General features: G+C 31.1%; 1 long non-coding RNA gene across 1 annotated transcript; it reads right to left on the bottom strand.

The window, feature by feature from the left end:
• Positions 1-1,156: 1,156 nt before the first annotated feature.
• On the bottom strand, positions 1,157-16,390 carry LOC143239309 (uncharacterized). The gene is made up of 3 exons (XR_013021113.1): positions 16,274-16,390; positions 16,066-16,166; positions 1,157-1,835 (listed from the first exon to the last, which is right to left on the bottom strand). It is a non-coding gene; the product is annotated as an uncharacterized LOC143239309 (long non-coding RNA).
• Between the last annotated feature and the right edge of the window lie 1,283 nt (positions 16,391-17,673).

The following is a 17,673-nucleotide window of genomic DNA, read 5'->3' as shown; positions in this document are numbered from 1 at the left end:
AATATATTAACCATCATTTCCTTTAGAAATAAGGTCATAAGTGAATTTCAAATTTCACAAAATATTATTCTTCGAACAGCCTTCAGAGATTCTATGAAACTTCATAAACATTAGACGTTGACATTTGCAATTTCACGCTATTTGTGATTTATCGAATAACTAAACCACTTATTATAATTCTTATCCAACATGCGATTTAACGTACTTAAAATTTTCCAAGCCTTTCATATTCAAAATACGTTTGCTTTTTTTTCTTAAAGTAGTAAACTTCGAAATTTAAATATTTTAATAAATAAATGGTATTAACCATATAATATGATTTCGCTGTTAAGCGTCACAAATAATGGCAAGGCGAAATAGGGCACTAATTTTGGTTCTATCAATAAAACCAACCTGGAAACGTCAATTAAGAAAACATGACTCAACCTTGTAACTACTTATTAGGAAAGAGGTTACACTTCTCAAGAACATTATAATATAATTAGTAGTATAAATGGTCCGAGTCATATCTAGTACATAAAGTTCCGATTATGGAAATAAAGTTTGGCGGTTCGTGTCCAGCCGCCAAGAAAAATAATAACACCTTTAAGTTTGAGGTTCAATCTCATTTTTTGTAGTCACAAGAGAAACTCAAGAGTTGACTATGTGTTATGTTAATTACATTATTCTCAGCTCTAGATTATCATTCCAAATACAAAACTAAAAATTTGTTATAAATCCATCTACGAAGGGAAAAGTACTGATAAAAAAAACGCCCATAAAAAACGTAAAATGTAGAAAGAAAAATTCGTAAGTATCTCTGCATGGACCTTCTTACCAATGTTGGTGAAGATCTATCTAAACCTTGTGAAGCAGTGGACCTTCTTACCAATGTTGGTGAAGATCTATCTAAACCTTGTGAAGCAGTTAATGCAAATGCAACAGAAAATGCAATTTATATTTACATTGATTTAATACTTTGTAACAAAAGAATCCTAAAATCACAATGAGTATTTACAGTTAATAGATATAAACATAATTCCTGGTTTTCATGTTAAAGATATTGTTAATAAGATATTAAATACCTGTAATAGTTGAAATAAAATAAATTTTATTAATGTCTCAGATTTAATCTTTGATTAGGATAGTTACGAGAGACATGGGATACAAGTTTTTTTATTTTTTGTTTATATAATATTGATACGTGTATGAAACCAAATCACTTGTAAATCTTCTGTTCGTGGTAGTAATATGTTCGAAGCGCTGCATAGTTTGAGTTCTATATATTTGAAGCTCGTTGGTATGATCGTCATTTTCTTTCACTGTCACTGAGCGATAAGCATGACAAAAATAAGTTTAGTTCGGTGTATTAAGTTCTCATTATCTTTTTCAACCCCACCGATCATGATTACGTGAAGGGCAAAATGAAATGATGTTCACATTCCAATAACGATAATGTAAGAGTGTACGTATACCTCTCGATAAACGACCTCTGTACACCATGTTTGTGTGTGAACATAGCCTCGCTGGATCAATAATCGTTCAGAAACAAAACTCATTTCATGTAACTAAGCGACACGAAAGCAAGAGACGAATGTAATCCTCTCACTCAGCAAAGGCGGAAATTGTCACTGCCAGCCTTCTACGATGAGTCCGGCAAGCACCCGATGTACAGGCATGCTTGTCTGATTTTCGCCTGTTCCAGTTGACCGCATTCCAACTGTGTTTGCTCACAAGTCAATCTTCCTCACGCTGAAAGTCAATCTCTCAGCCTACATCAGTGCCTAACCAACTAGTACTCTTCTGATGGTTTCAGTAATGAGGTGCAGTGTCATTTTGTAGACAGAGCAATAAAACTACACCGACAAATAGATAGATAAGTTAATAGTTTTGTTGATTTTGGTCAAAACGTTTTATAGGTTTGAATATTAACGTTAAATAAATAACTATATAAAAATACGTTTACATATATATATAATTATTGTTTACAAACATCCCAATATTCCTCTCATACTGATGCTTCTGCTAAATAGAACATCATGTAATTACAAATAATAAAAGATCTACTAAGAATTCAGTATATATGTTATTGTTTAAAGATTGTATTAAAACTTTGACCCTGCATAATATTATCATTTTGGCGATTATTATTATCACAGCGTATTAGAATGTTTTCATTAAAATTACTACAGTAATGTATCTTTAAGAAAACATATAGAGAAAGAAAAGAAAACATTTCCCTTCACCAAAGTATATTATTTTCTTAAAGTGGTTAATATAAAAATTTAACATTATAAATGCGTTTGATATCTACTACGCATTTAAAATCAACAATGGAAAAAAAACTGGCATACAAATATTTGATGCACATATTACCATAACACTTGTGTTTGAAGAAACACACTTCATGAATATTATATGCATTTATACGTTTCATACTATAAAATATATCTAAACGAAAAGGGATCTTTTAACATTGGAATGAAAGGATATAACAAGATACACATCCATTGTCTAAACATTTTTAGGATATATGTGTTGTTCTTTGATCATGTTTCTTGCATGCACTTTTGTGAAACGAGAAATATATTATACGCAGGTTTACAAGATTCAACAAATGGAAACAACGTCACTTAATTTATAAGCAGGTTCAAGAGCTTGTTCTTATAGTTTTATTAAAAAGTGTGCATTACTTACAGAAAATCTTCTATGAGGTCCAAGATATGGTTGATTTCGTATTTTAATTTTGCACTCTACCTAAAACCCTCACTGGAAATCTCCTTAACTTCAGTACATCTAAGCATATACTCGAAATTTTCTGCATGAATGCACGTGAATTGAAAATTAAAAATCTTATAAATCAACCCTTTCCCTTTACGTTGCAATGTATCTTCTATAATGTCGTACAAGTCATTAAAAACTGTGTTCACTCTCTTTTCCTCTTTCTAAACAACCTAGCAACGCATTCTTTTGAGTATGGTACATTAACCAAGATGCTACATGGTTAAACAATGCTCGTATATTTAACATTCTGCCTCCTGTGATTAAGGAAGAGTTACTGCCACGCTTGAAACCATAGGTAATATCTTTAAGTCTTCTATAAATGATTAAATGGAATGGCTTCCGGAACGATAGTATTTGGTGTCACTTTGATCATCTCACATGACCCGAATCTTGACAAAGATAACAGTTATATAATAGGCTTAAGTCAATTTCTTCATGTTAAATAAATGGTTTCACTTAGATCAAACCTTTTTTTTTTCGTATTTTGTGATATTAATGAGAATTTTATGATTGACTTCCATTCTACTTAATTAATCTTTACATTATTATTTAGTTACTGGTCACGTTTCCTTTCTTTTTTCTCTCGTTTTAAGTTATATGGAGACTATGAGTTGTTTATAAAGTTCTTATTATTAAGCTTCATTCATAGCGTTAACAAATTTATATGTGTTATCAGAAGCTCTAAGATTTTGAAAAATTTTCGTAATAAAAGTCTACTATAAAGAGTGTCTTATTTCCTTAAACATTAGCCTCTCACTGACTTAGCAGTAGGACTGCAGGTTCATAGCGCTAAAAGCCGGGTTTCGTTACCTATAATGGGCATAACGCATGCAGTCCATCGTGTATCTTCATTTTAAATAACAAACAACTCATATGCATTATTTCTTTACAAACCTAAACCCTGTCTAATACTACATTTTCAAAATATCATATCCTTGTTAGATACAAAGCAAGTGTTGCTCTGTAATGCTAAAACAGCATCGACAGGTAGAATTTTTTCTTTCACACAATTTGATTGGTCTGGCATGACCAGGTGGTTTGGACAATCGACTCATAATTTGAGGATCACTGTTTCGAATCCCCGTCACACCAAACATGCTCGTCCTTTTAGCCGTGGGGGCATTATTATGTCTTGGTCAATCCCACTATTCGTTGATAAAAGAATAGTCCAAGAATTGACGGTAGGTGGTGATGACTAGCTGTTTTCCCTCTAATCTTATACTGGTAAATTAAGGACAGCTAGCGTAGATATCCCTCTTGTAGCTTTGCGCGAAACTCAAAACAAACAAACACAATGTGAGTATAATATCATTGTGTTTGAACTAGTTGGCACATTCAAAGGTGAAATGAGTGTGGTATGTTCATTAATAGATATTTTTACTCCTTCTTTCATATGTATTTTAATCCTGAAACAGTTTTGTTTCAAAAGATTTAATTCCAGTGTGTGGTAGTCTGGTTGGAAAATAATCCGAAGGCTTTAACTACAATTGAATAACAAAAACTAATTAGGATAAAGTAGTGAAACAGGAGGAAAAGTTTTTGTTTACATAATATAAAGAAAACTCAACGGCATATTGATAAATAATTATTATGTTTTATATTACTATTCGTAAATTATTAGATCTTTTGGTTAGAACTTGGAGCCAAGCAAATATACTGAAATCAAGCAAAGCATACATGAGAAAAAATAGTGTCATTCGAAGCGTTTCGTGGACTCAAAAGTCCTGAAAAGCAAAGCAGAATTAGAGAGATACATGGAGTAAGAATCTCCAGTGGAGATGTTGAAAAGAGATCGAAATGAAATAAAACTTTAGAAAAAATTTACATATTATAATACTGACGAAACATCGGTGAGATGTAAAGCAACAATAAACAATAAAACATGGTGGTGACCATAATGGTATTGAGATATTTACGTGTTAGTGACAATAACAATATTGAAGAATTTGCGTGTTGGTGACTATAACGATAATGAGGTATTTGCATGTTGGTAATTATAAAGATATTGAGGTATTTACGAGTTGAATCCGAGTAAAATATCTTCAAAGTTGATTGCTATTATCAGAAAATATCTGGATTTGCTAAACTGGTTCGGTCTTTCTTATCTCCAGAAAATGAAAAACCAGAAGTATGTGAAAATGATAACTTTTAAATGAAGATATTTGTCCCTGTACCTGTACCTCCACATATCACCTGTAAGCTTCAGGCTTATTCCACTTAAACTTGGGATTCGATTCTTCCAGGTGAAAACTGTGTAACTTTGCGCTTAACATTCAAACAAACAAAGAAAAGCTCAGTATTCCTAAAATATTCTTGTGTTTGACATTTTTCAGTCATTGTGAGATTTGTCATTAATATGTTGAAATATTATATATTACTAAGAGGTTATCTGTGAGTAGCGGTATGAATTTGTTTGTTTATTCCTGTTCATTAAAACGTTGCACAATAGCAGCTGTGCTGTTCTCGTCGCGGGGATCAGACATTAAATTTTAGCGCAATAATAATTCAGAAATATCGCTGAGCCACTATGTTGGAACATGTTAGAATAGACCTCATGCAGTAGACACGCATATATCCAACGTTTACAAATAAGTCACAGTTTTCTGGCTTTAAAATGCTTCCAAAACTTAAATTGTAATTGGCAAGGTATGGCAGAAAGAGAAAGATTTATAGATCGACTCTGTTTTGCGATATAAAGAGTAATAAAACAGTATTGTTTCATGAAAGCCAAAATAAACTATAGAGAACACTTAGAATAACAACGAGCTATCAAACCACCCTTTAAATTTATTAAGATTAACATTCTTATCTGTGAAATAAAACTTACTGTTATCAAAGAAAAACCTTCAGACGCAGAATTAACTACCATCTCATGAAACAGTAAATACCTGTTTGTATCCTTAGTAAAATATTCAAGACAGTAAACAGTTGCAGTAATCATCTTCAACCACCCGCATCTGGTAAGTCTTCCAATTCAGCTTCATTGGATCTTTGTGTCTCTGGCCTGCTGAAACATGTGTTTAAGGTACTTACCGATTCATGAAATGTAATGTAAGACGAATAAGGAAAAAGTATACACTTGCCACTTCTCTCAAGGTATCTGATCTGATTGGAACTGCTTTAGGGACACTGTTAATAAATAGGAGAAGCAGCCAGTGCATATTCGCTTACGAAAATACGGTGCTCAGTATTAGCTTAAGTGAACTTTACCAACATTTGTATAAAAGTGCAAATTACCTTCCCTAAAGTATGTGATATATATAAAACGAATGTTCAGTATACTGAAGGAGAAACAACTATTTTGAAAATATTCAAAGCATATGACAGGCTTTTTGTACGCGAAAGTTTTGTATGTGAACTTTAGGAATGCCTCTTTGCATTCCTGAACATAAATATACTGTGTGAAAGTCATTCCTCTTAAATCTTGTAATATGCAGTTTTATTCTATTTTTATTAGTCAGTCATAAAATGTCTAAAACCGTAATATTGTAATGAAGAAAATAAAGGTATAAAGTGAAAATGTGTCAGTAAATTAAACAGCTGTACCAATGTCATTAAATATTACTTTTCGAAACTATGATAAAAAAGTTGCGATAATGTTTTATCATATAAAATAAATATAACTGAAGTTTGTATTTAAGAGGAATAAAAAAAAAAGTGTATTATAATAGGTGAAAAATCAATTTCACAATTGTTGACTTCCTCGCCATTTATACTGCAAGAAACCGGGTTTCGATACCCGTGGTGGACAGAGCACTTTTATGTAGCCATGCGCTTAATACAACACAACAACTGTCACCAGAGAATACCATTCATTGTTTTACCTTGTCACACTAAATATAAAACATTTTACGTGATATTAAGTTTCATAAGCACGAGGAATCTAACAAAAATGTATCAGAAACTGTAATACACTTATATCACTTTAAAATTACATTAACAATGTACTTACTTATATAGGTGAAAATAAACTGATCTAAAGTAAAATAATTTTATTTTAACATGAAAGAGAGAAGGATAAACTAGTCTTTGACTAGTTTTTCGGTTGAACCAAAATAAGATTTCCAAACTACCATAAGATGGTAAGCTGCAGTCTGAGATGAAGAGTAAACTTCTGTTAACTGAAAAATGTACAGGACCAACAGTAAACCAGCATTCTAACAGAAATAGTTCATTTTAAGAATGCAGTTTGTCATCGAGAAAGTAGACGTTTATTGATATAAAGCTACCCAAAGTATTTTGGGTAGATATCACTTTAAGATGTGTCCTATACAACAATTTTGGGAAATATCATTTTAATATATGTCCTCCATAGGACATACCTCATGGCAGTCATTCACCGAAAATAATGTTATTTTTAACGAAAACTTACTCTTCAAAATTCGATGTTTAGGTAAGTTCACGGAAAGCAATTCCTTCGTGTTATGTAACATTGAACTTTTCATTTTAGTGAGTCACAGCTAGAACTTTAATAAACACAAAAGTTTGTTAAATGCAGTTTTTATACTCTTCCATAAAAATATGTATCTTTTTAGTCTTGACAGTTTTTGTATCTGTTGAATTTGTATACTATGCGTGTTGGTATTAGCACATATTTTAAAGGATGAACATTTTTTAACACAAATGATCAAGTCAGGAAATATTTTCTACGGTAATCGTAGTTATATGTTAATGTCTTAAATAGTGTTGTAGTTAAAAGACTGGTTATTAATGAATATCAGTTCCTTTAACTGTGGTATTTTGTTTCAATCAACATTCAGTAAGGTTTAGAATACCGGTGACACACTACTTCGATTGGAAGCTCGTATTAGACCCGTTAAGCGATACGCAGTGCATTATTGTAATTATTGTTGAAATATCAAATAACATGCGTTTGTCTCAAATAAACAATAAGTATACTAACTTATTACGTTTATCAAACATTTAGAATTATGGAAAGAATAATGAAAATAAATATTGGATGTGTATAATATAAAAAAATAGCTAGACTGATATCCTTCAGTTGCCCAGATAGCCTATATCATTGAACATATTGTCAATAAACTCGCACCATATATTGTAGCCTTATCCAAAATAAAGATATTTTTAAAAGGTTTCTGAGTAAATGACTACGCATTCAATAAGTTTTCTCAAGAAAAAGATATGTTTATGGAATGACTTCCAACAGGAAATTATCTCAAGCAAAAAACTATTATTGTTATAGTTATATATTCTGGAATTCTGTTTTTAATCTTCAATATTTCATAGATTTCTTGCTTTATGTTCATCGTTTCTATAAATTTTCTTTTATAAGGCATCTCTAGTTTCATGGCTATTTTATGTACTCTATTTATGTAGATTTATATAGTGCGCCATGAACAGTAACACGGATGCTACTACGTTTTATTCATATTAATGTTTGATACAGTTGTTGCTGTTTTTTTCATTTTAATGTTTTATATGGTTGTTGCTGTTTTTTTCATTTCAATGTTTTATATGGTTGTTGCTTGTTTTATCATAATATATTGTAAATTTGTTTTTTTGTTTCTGGGCAAAGCCACATTGGGCTACCTGCTGTGCCCACCGCAGAGAATCTAACCTCGGATTTTAGCATTGCAAGGTCGTCGACTCTATTATGAAACTAAATGACAACGTGGAACGCGAAGACATTATTTTTGTCTAAACAACGAAGCTATTATGTTGATAACGTATTTTGTCAAATAATTTTACAGTTATCTAAATATATATATTTTTTTTTCTTTTTCAAGCATCATCATTAATATTTTTTCCATTATAGTTATTTATTTAAAAAAATCGTTAGAGAGAGAATATTTACAACCAACAAACATGCATATTGTGAGTAAGGAATGTCTGTTTTTTTTGGAAAAGAACAGAGTGAAGATAGTGAAACCAAAACAAATTGTTTAAGCGAAAGACAAAATAATTAATCTTCACAAAAGTAGAGACTTCAGACATTAAAGGCGTGTGGTCGGATCTACAGATTTCTATGTCGAAAGGTATGTCAACATTGCTGCAATGTGGACAAATTGCCAACACTAAATGTCTTCTGTGATAAGCTTTCCTTTCTACCCAACCTTCTGCAGGTTTATTGCTTTAGTTTGTTCCTGACAGTTCTTTTTTTCATCTTTCTTTTCTCCTGTTTTGTCTCCTGATTAAACTCGATCACTTGAAAAATTTGTACAAGACCACAACAACGAAGAGAAACGTTCAGGAGAAAAAAATGAAAAAAAAAGCAAACTTTCAAATTTCCCCAAAAAATAATTCTTTAAAGGGAAATTTTTGAAAACTAACTCCCGTTCAGTTTGTAATGAGAAGCTGCAGACATGAATGTGTTTCCAAGAGACATTTTTATCGTATAATGTTTTGTTTTACCAGATTCAGCCTTGACCTCAGCCTTGGGGGAAAGTCATTCACAGTGAATTAGTGGAGCGTCGTGATTATCTTACTAACACAACAACACCAAACACTGGAGGTTACTTAACGCTTTCTGACATTAATCATATAAGACAAGAGATGGTAACATAATTCCCAGATGGCACTGTTATTGATGGGAGGTTTTGTTACGTGTTATGTCTACTGCTCATGATGTAAAACATCGTAATGACTGATAACGTCTTTTCAAATGGCGAAACAACAAAACATTAAACTATATATATCTCGTGATAACACTTGAAATGTTCGATGGATAGTCAATTTCTGAATTTTGTTATGTTCAAAGTTACGTAAGTGAGGTAACATAAAGAAGTGTGTATAAATGAAACTAGTAATGTATTTTTATGGTATACCTTTCAGCGTAGTTCATGCAGGTTTTATTATATGTATAAGTACTATACAGAATTTAGAATTACTTTATTTTTTCATCATAAATAAGAATAAATTAGTATATATTCCTATTGCCATATGTAAGTAGAGTTTAGTTTAGTATATTTTGGTATTATTCGTTAATGTATATTTTTAGTTAATGTTATGAACATTTTATAAAGTTTAATGGTGTATTTTATGATAAATTAAACTGCAAAATAAGGGTCACATATCAAATTATCATTTTGTATACTCTGCCAATAACCACTTCATACTATTTAAATTACAAGCAAACACGTAACTAAAATCCAGAGCTTAGTGGCAAAGAAACGTTTTTCTTCAAAGCCATCAATAAACATTTTCTTAAATATCCGAATAATATAAGCATATCTTTTAATTTTAGTTATCTTATTAATTCATCACCATCGCTAGGACGAGATTCATGTTGTGACAACTAGTTGAAATGGTTGAGCTATATATTTAACATATATAATCATAACTTACTGAGACATGAATGACTGCATAAAGGTAAGCTTAAACATTCACACACAGTAATAATATATATTATCTATTTTTTTTCTAAGAATACAGATTATTTTGGTGTACAGAAGAGTTTCTTTACGAATATCTCTACGATATTCAATATTATAGGAATATCACGACTATTCAAGAGATACTGAGAGATATCTCTAATATATATCAGTATCTACCGTTTAATGCAATATAATTCTGTAATGTTTAGTAATAGCAATATATATTAATGACGTCACCCACAAAATATCCAAATTAATCAAAAGTGCAGAAGGGTTAAGATCGTGGAAAGACAAATCGTCAAGGTTTTTGTTAACTCATATTCATCGATATTTAATTTTATCTGAAGATTTTGAAAAGTTATATCTTTCTTTATCATTTTTTAGTTTCTTTTAGAAAAGTGCATGTTTTTCTAACTGTCTTCAGTATAGTTCTTCCAGAACTATAGTTTCATCTAACGTCAGCGTATCTTATTTGAGGGTGCTTTTCTCTTTTGGTTTTTGTTTGGAAATCTAATTTATTTCTAATGAAGTACTTTATAACATTCTAAAGTCAACCACTGAGCCAATCACAAGTTTTATCTACTTATGCAGCATAACCTAAATTTTACTACCTTCTCCGTGCTCAAAAGGTTCGTCGAGCTGCATAATTTCATACAAGAATTTTAATAATACAAAATATTCGTAACGTTTGTGTATAATGCGTTGATCCTTCTTTTTTAGAAAATATGTAAAATATTTTATTATATCATGATACAAAAACTTTTTATATTAGTACTTCCATCTGATAATTGCTTAGGAATATAGTAATTAGTCATAAATTTAGATAACATATGTCATAATAGAGATATATTTACAATATAAGATAATTAAAAAAAAAATTAACTTTTACGATTTTATTAAACATATATAGGTTTAATTTCTCTTGAAAAGTGTTCTCGATCATTTATTTTTCCATACAGAAACTAATTAATAAAGAAATAAAAAGGGAGTTGACACTTCGTATAATGTTAAATAATGTAGCATTTTTCTTCTCTTCATGGCTACCTTGTCAAGACCAGCATTTAATATTAGATTGGATCAATTGTAATGAATTCTACGCAATATCAGGAATTGTATTCTTCCAGTCGCCCAAGATTGTGATCTGTAAATAGTTTTACAGCCGCAAAAGTACCATTGAAGTACCCCCAAAATTTTTAATCAAATTAAGCGCTGGTAATCGTGTTGATTAATACAAATAGCTGAAATCACAAACTACTGTTTTAACTAACTTTGGATAAAGCGAGTAAGATGGTTTGTTGTGTATTCCATTTAGAAAAGCTCTTGTCTATTAGAATAGTAACTGTTTAATCTGTGTGTTGGAATGTAATTAGTAGAAACCACAACCAGAAACTGGTTAATGCTATACACATTGAATATTTTTTAGCTCTGCCTAGATCTACAGTTATGTTATCCTGTCGTATGACGTTTGTTTTCCATGATTTATTCGATTATTTATTAATTAGTTTTACTTAATTATTTATTTATTATTTGTATGTGTGCTTTTTGAACGACACTTCTAAAGTATATAAAATGGGATTACACTTTTAATATAAAGACTGTTAACAATCTAGACTGATTATGGCTACTAATTTACTATTTATCATAATCTGCTCAACAATAGAATACGTCCACTATTTACAATCTGTTTGACACTTTAACATTAGAACAAAGAAAGGTAAACTTAATTTGATATTATTATGTTAGTATAAAATCGCACAATGTGAATAAAGTGATCCAATTTAACTACTGTATCATCAAAATCTTTGTTGAAGGACTACTGACGTTGGAGACAAACTAATATCTCTTGCACTAAGATGTGCTTCCCCTACTATATTTTCTTCTAATCAGACAACCGAGCTTTACTGACACAGCTTTTTTTAAGGATTAAGCATATTCTCTTTTAATTATTTTCCGATTATAGTTTTAAATATTTCATAAAGGGTATATTTGACAGTTTGGTCTCCACTATCACGCTCCTTTAGAGGTCACATTTCCCTGATGTTACCATGGTATAACTACATATCTTGCATTTTCTTAAACTAGGCTCAAGCCATCATTTGACACATCACGTAATAAGCGTATTTTTGTATGTACAAATAAACACAGTTCTATAAATGCGTACGAGGTGGATCTTAGTAATCGTCTGTGTAAAATCAACGGATCTTTGTTGCTACCGAATAAATAGAAATTTTCCAGATTCCTATTTTAGGTGTAAGTTTTGTTCAGTAACAGTTGTTCTCTCATTTCTTGATTTCGTTTTCACGCTGTTATCATAAGAATCACTTCGTGATCAATGACATTTAAAATTTTGTTTTTAATATCTTAATATCAGAAGCGATTCTTTTCTTCTATCTATACAGTTCTATTGACATTAACGTGTTTTGAATTAGGAATTGCTAAAGGAATTATTATGAATATCATAATTTAAATGCAAAAGTCGTGCAAATCATGGTTGAGCTAACCAGAGACAAACAAACGTTTTTTATTATTCGTAGTAACTTGTTTTCTTATGTTAGTGATGCGTTCTCATCAAGAGAAGTTTGTAAGCATAATTTTATTGGTAAATCTCTGGCCTCATTCTGGATATGAGTAAGATCTCTTTTGTAGGAGGCTGTGTTCATCATTGGCTCATGTTATTATATTAAAACAATTTAAGTGGACAACTACGACACTTATCTGGGGCGTATTCCAATTCATTTCCATACCTTAAATTCGCATGTTTCGTAAAATAAATTATTTTTCTTTTAGTACAACTTTTGCATCAACAGTGCTAACAGCAAGATAAGTAAATATATAAACATCCGATGATTTCATTGAAGGAATATAACCCTTGATGGTAATATTTTTTATCGCTTTCCTGGTGTGACTATGGGTTATAGAGCAATGCCTTTTTTTGACCAATATTTTTCTTTGTTATTGATAAAGCAATAGCTGAAAACTATCCATGTAGATAATACGTTTACAAATTTTAAAAATTCCTCTAATGTTCTAATGTTTCTCAGTTTCTAGAGTACTTCAGTACTTCAACAATAAATATAATAATATAAAATTAATAGGTGAACATGAATAAAATGATAATTTTTCATTTGTGGACACATTAAATCATAATAATGGTGGTAATTTCTAATTCGATATATGTCATACAAAAAACTTTTAGTCGCTCGTATTTTAACTCCACAAGTTTATAATAAACTTGTTTACATTAAGGTTTTCTTGACATCTTTTTTTGCATTCTACCTACAAAATTTCAGATGCCTATGAATTCTTGTGTAAACAGTTTAACAATATTAAACAATTCTCTTGCAACAATTATTTTCATAAGAATAATTAGTACCTATTTAAATAAGCAGAGTTTCAGAAAAAAACATCCACACATGAAGTTTCTATGTTCCTTATCGTTATAACTTTGCCACAAATAGGTATATATTCTCTAAATAATAGTTTGTAAGTAGCCTAAAGGGGTTCTGCGGTAGTTGTTTTGAAATTAAGCACAAAGCTACTAATGGGCTATCTGTAGTCTGTCCACCATGGGTATCGAAACATGGTTTCTAGTGTTGTAATGTGCTGTACCACTGGAGGGGAAGTTCTGAATAAAATACATTGGTCACGAAATGTACTTCCTAAGATATATCTTCAAACAGTTGAGATACATTTTTAAACACAATCGTAGGTTACAAACTTTTTTTATTTAAGGATCACATTCCCTTTCTGAAACCATCAAATGTAACCATCTACTCGTATAGTGTTAGAATCTTAACAAGAATCAATGATGACCAGAACCTCCGTTTAAAAGAGAGCAGACTCAGGCATAAACTGAGGTCTAATACTAATCAAATTAATTCTGCTATCAGACTTCTCTTCGTTGTATAATCATATCTTCATTTTTAATGCTTTCCGAAGTGTTCCAGTCACCACATAAATTGAGTACAAGTTTCATTCTTTACCATGTATGGTTCAGAAGGTTTAACATTTGGAACATGTTAAAGGTAACATTATTTATGATTTGTTGTTTCAATACAGAACTGCAAACTTTCTTCTCAAAATATCATTAATACCCCAGGTTCTTAAAAGGTATTTTATGCCTTATGCATTGCTTGCTTTATACGTGATAAAAGTTATGATAGGAATATTAAGCGCCAAAATTAAAGTAACTTTAAGCTTGAGTGTAAATTCATGAGGACACAATGTATTTCTATAACTCAGAGTTCAAGCTATTTATGGCATTTAAATTATTCTTAAAGTGTCCTTGAGTCTGTTTTGTTGTCAGTTGTTTCAATTTTTACTCGTGTATTTTAAATTCTACGTTTGGTTCACGGTCCTTATATTTTAAAATAGACTTACTTTACCAAAGATTGAAACATAATTCTTGTTTCCAAGACTATGCTTGAAAACTTATTAACTTCATGTCTGATTGATTTCCTTTAATTTCCGTGGTAACAGATTGTTTCCGGACATGAGTTTTTATTTAAACACACATCATTGAATTTTAAACCGCATAACTACATTCTAGCTTTGATATAAAAAGAAAGAAATAATATTAACACACCACCAATATTATGTTACTTCTAGTCAAAATATAACAGGACGTGTTGTTTGGTACTTGCTTTTTCGTTTTGTTTTTGTTTTTACTTTCTTAGTATTTGTACAGACTTAGAATAACTTACTTTTCTGACGTTATACGTGGAATTAGTTCGAATTAAAACGTGATCTATAAAGTGAAATTCCATATCTTGCATATGACGCTTTGTTTGTAACTTAAAATAAAGGCCCAAGCATGCCACGGTTTGATTATGTTTTATTTAAATGATTTTAAACATTCAAGTAAACAGTAATATGACTTGTGACAACCGCAGCTGATATGACGTCACTGCGAAACGGTATGTATCAGAGCCACGCTTTTATAATAGTTGGCGTTTCGTGAGTAGTGTGATGCCATCGAAAACTAATCGTTTTAGTGAATGATGTCTTTCGACACTAAAATGTTCCTATATTCAAACCAGAAAGATTAGTTCAAATTGGCGGATTAGGAATTTCTGAAACGGTAATATTAATAATTGTTTTTAATAGCACTGAAAAACAAAGAAATGTGGATCAATTTGTGGTAACACGACCATCTTAAAAAAGACCTGCAGCAAGGCATATCCTTGTCGTGGTAAACAAAGTACCTCATTTGTAACAGGATAGAATCCATGAACACACACAGCCATTTACCGTCCAGGGCAACAGTTTGCAAAATCCTAATAAAAATTCTTCTTCTGGGAACTAGAGCAACGAGATATGACAATCATACCTCATTTTGCACTCAACCATCGCTTACTTTAATTAAGCAGCTGGAGAATAAACCGGTATCCATGCTATTCCATGCGAAGTTATACCAATCAAGCCACTAGACACAATGTTTACGAATTGCTTATGCAATCGAACTATTGAAACAGACTCTGGTAAACCGTTGATCTCGTACATTACTTGGATTATGAAAACCTGTAGCTAGAAGTGGATATTTAAGCTATAACAGAACCACGTGCAGTGCGAATTACGCTGCAGGATAATTGTCAGGAAGCATGGTCTCCAGATCGAGCATGATTGGATGCGGTGTCAAAGAATATAACGATGTGATGAGGCATCAACATCGTCTTAATATTAGGCACACAAACTCTATAGTAATCCCTGTATAAACATATTATACCAGGAGAAAGTATAATTAACAGTTGAACTTCTATAAAGTCATCAAATGCATTGAGATTCCAAAGTAAATCATTATACATGACATATATATATAATTAACAATGTTATTCTTATAATATTATGATCAGATCTATTTAAGTTGACTGAACAGAAACTTTACTAGGTTTTTAAAAGTCATTTTATGAACAAGTAAACTGGTTGTAGTAACAGAAATGTTATGCATGTTTTTGGTTTTCCTTCTCACCGTTCGGTATATAACCGTTTCTTTTTCTTCTTATCTCCCCCGGTTTACACTTCATGCAGCCATTTCCACTTTATTAAACAACGTCTTGAGGAAAGGAATTTCTATATTAATATAAATGTAAATTATATGTTTCCGAACGAATTAGCTTTCACTCCAAATTCTATAAAATCATGGTTTTAAAAGTAGCTGATTTACCAACAATACTTACGAAAAGGACATCAGAAAACGGCCGCGCTGGAAGGCTCTCTGTTCATACAACTACTACAGAGATTAGTCTATCTAGGCCTCATGAAAAAGTAATCCTCTAACAATAAGCCGATTTTCCTCGCACATGCGCCAACTGAAACTGCACTGGTGATGATCTTTGATGCGTAATTTCCCCGCGGAATCAACTAAGACTGGAACGACGGCAAAGACTAAGTTACACGGCCTACAGCATCCCATGATAAATACTTATCTAGCTAGTAGCTTGATGAAACAGGCTATCTTGTCTGTGTTAATGGAGACAGAACGTTAAGTAACGAAGAGAACAAAAGAGAGTATATAGGAGACAAAACTAATGCTCATTGCATTGAAGTTTGTATAAAACAAATGGGCGGGTTCCTATCAAGCAATATTTGGTTTCTCTGTAATTGATGGGACAGCGGCGCTCATATTCAGTCCAATTGTCAAACAGTTATTTACAGTTCCGATGTATAAGGCTTTAGAAAACTAGCAAAAGTAAAAGTAAAAGAGAAGGTATTTGGTATAAATCAGTAAAAAACTATTTACAGTGTAGTATTTTAATCAAGGTTCGTAAACAGGCATACAAAATATTCCGATAAAGGCTTTTTTTATCTTATTCCACAAACCTATTTGGAATTTAAAAACATAAATATATATTAAACTAGGTAATCTTTAAGCTGATTCTTTAGTAATTAAATCTCACAAGTTTCATAAGTATTGTCTGTGAAAATATATATTACAACGACAGTTTCGTGAACACATAAGAGACAGTGTTAACTGTATTGTATTATACATTCAGAAAATTTATTGTTAATTCTAATTTAAAAAGAAGAAAATGAGGAAAGGTTAATGTTACACCACTAATGTTACATCAATGACTTGATGTTTTTATTGTTACATTACAATCTTGCAAAATCCATCCAAGCAAAACCACATAAATATTTAGCATAATAATTACAAATGTTATAAAACAAGATGAAAAATTTACATGAGATTTCAAAAAGACGTTTACGAATAGTATATAATAAATATAATTCAAGTTTTATTGTTACTAATTTTTCAGTACCACAAGTAGACCATCTAAAGCTAAAGATTACATTAATATAATAATGAAACTGTGAATGGTGTTCACATGTTACTGATAATGATAATAATAAAACTTAAATTATATTTATTATATACAACACAAATAGTACATTTCCTAGTAATTCAACTTAGTACTTCGAGGACAACGAAAATTGTATGATAACTCAGAAAGTTAAAAATTGTTGTCACTGGTGAGTCAAATTCTATATCTTTGCATAAAATATGTGGTTACTACTTCACGTGAAATAAGCTTAGGTGGTTAACGTACCTCACCTCACTCATCATATCATTTTCTCA

Source organism: Tachypleus tridentatus, chromosome 13, assembly GCF_004210375.1.
Source record: "Tachypleus tridentatus isolate NWPU-2018 chromosome 13, ASM421037v1, whole genome shotgun sequence".
Taxonomy (NCBI): Eukaryota; Metazoa; Arthropoda; class Merostomata; order Xiphosura; family Limulidae; genus Tachypleus; species Tachypleus tridentatus.
This window is presented reverse-complemented; position numbering and strand designations above follow the sequence as displayed.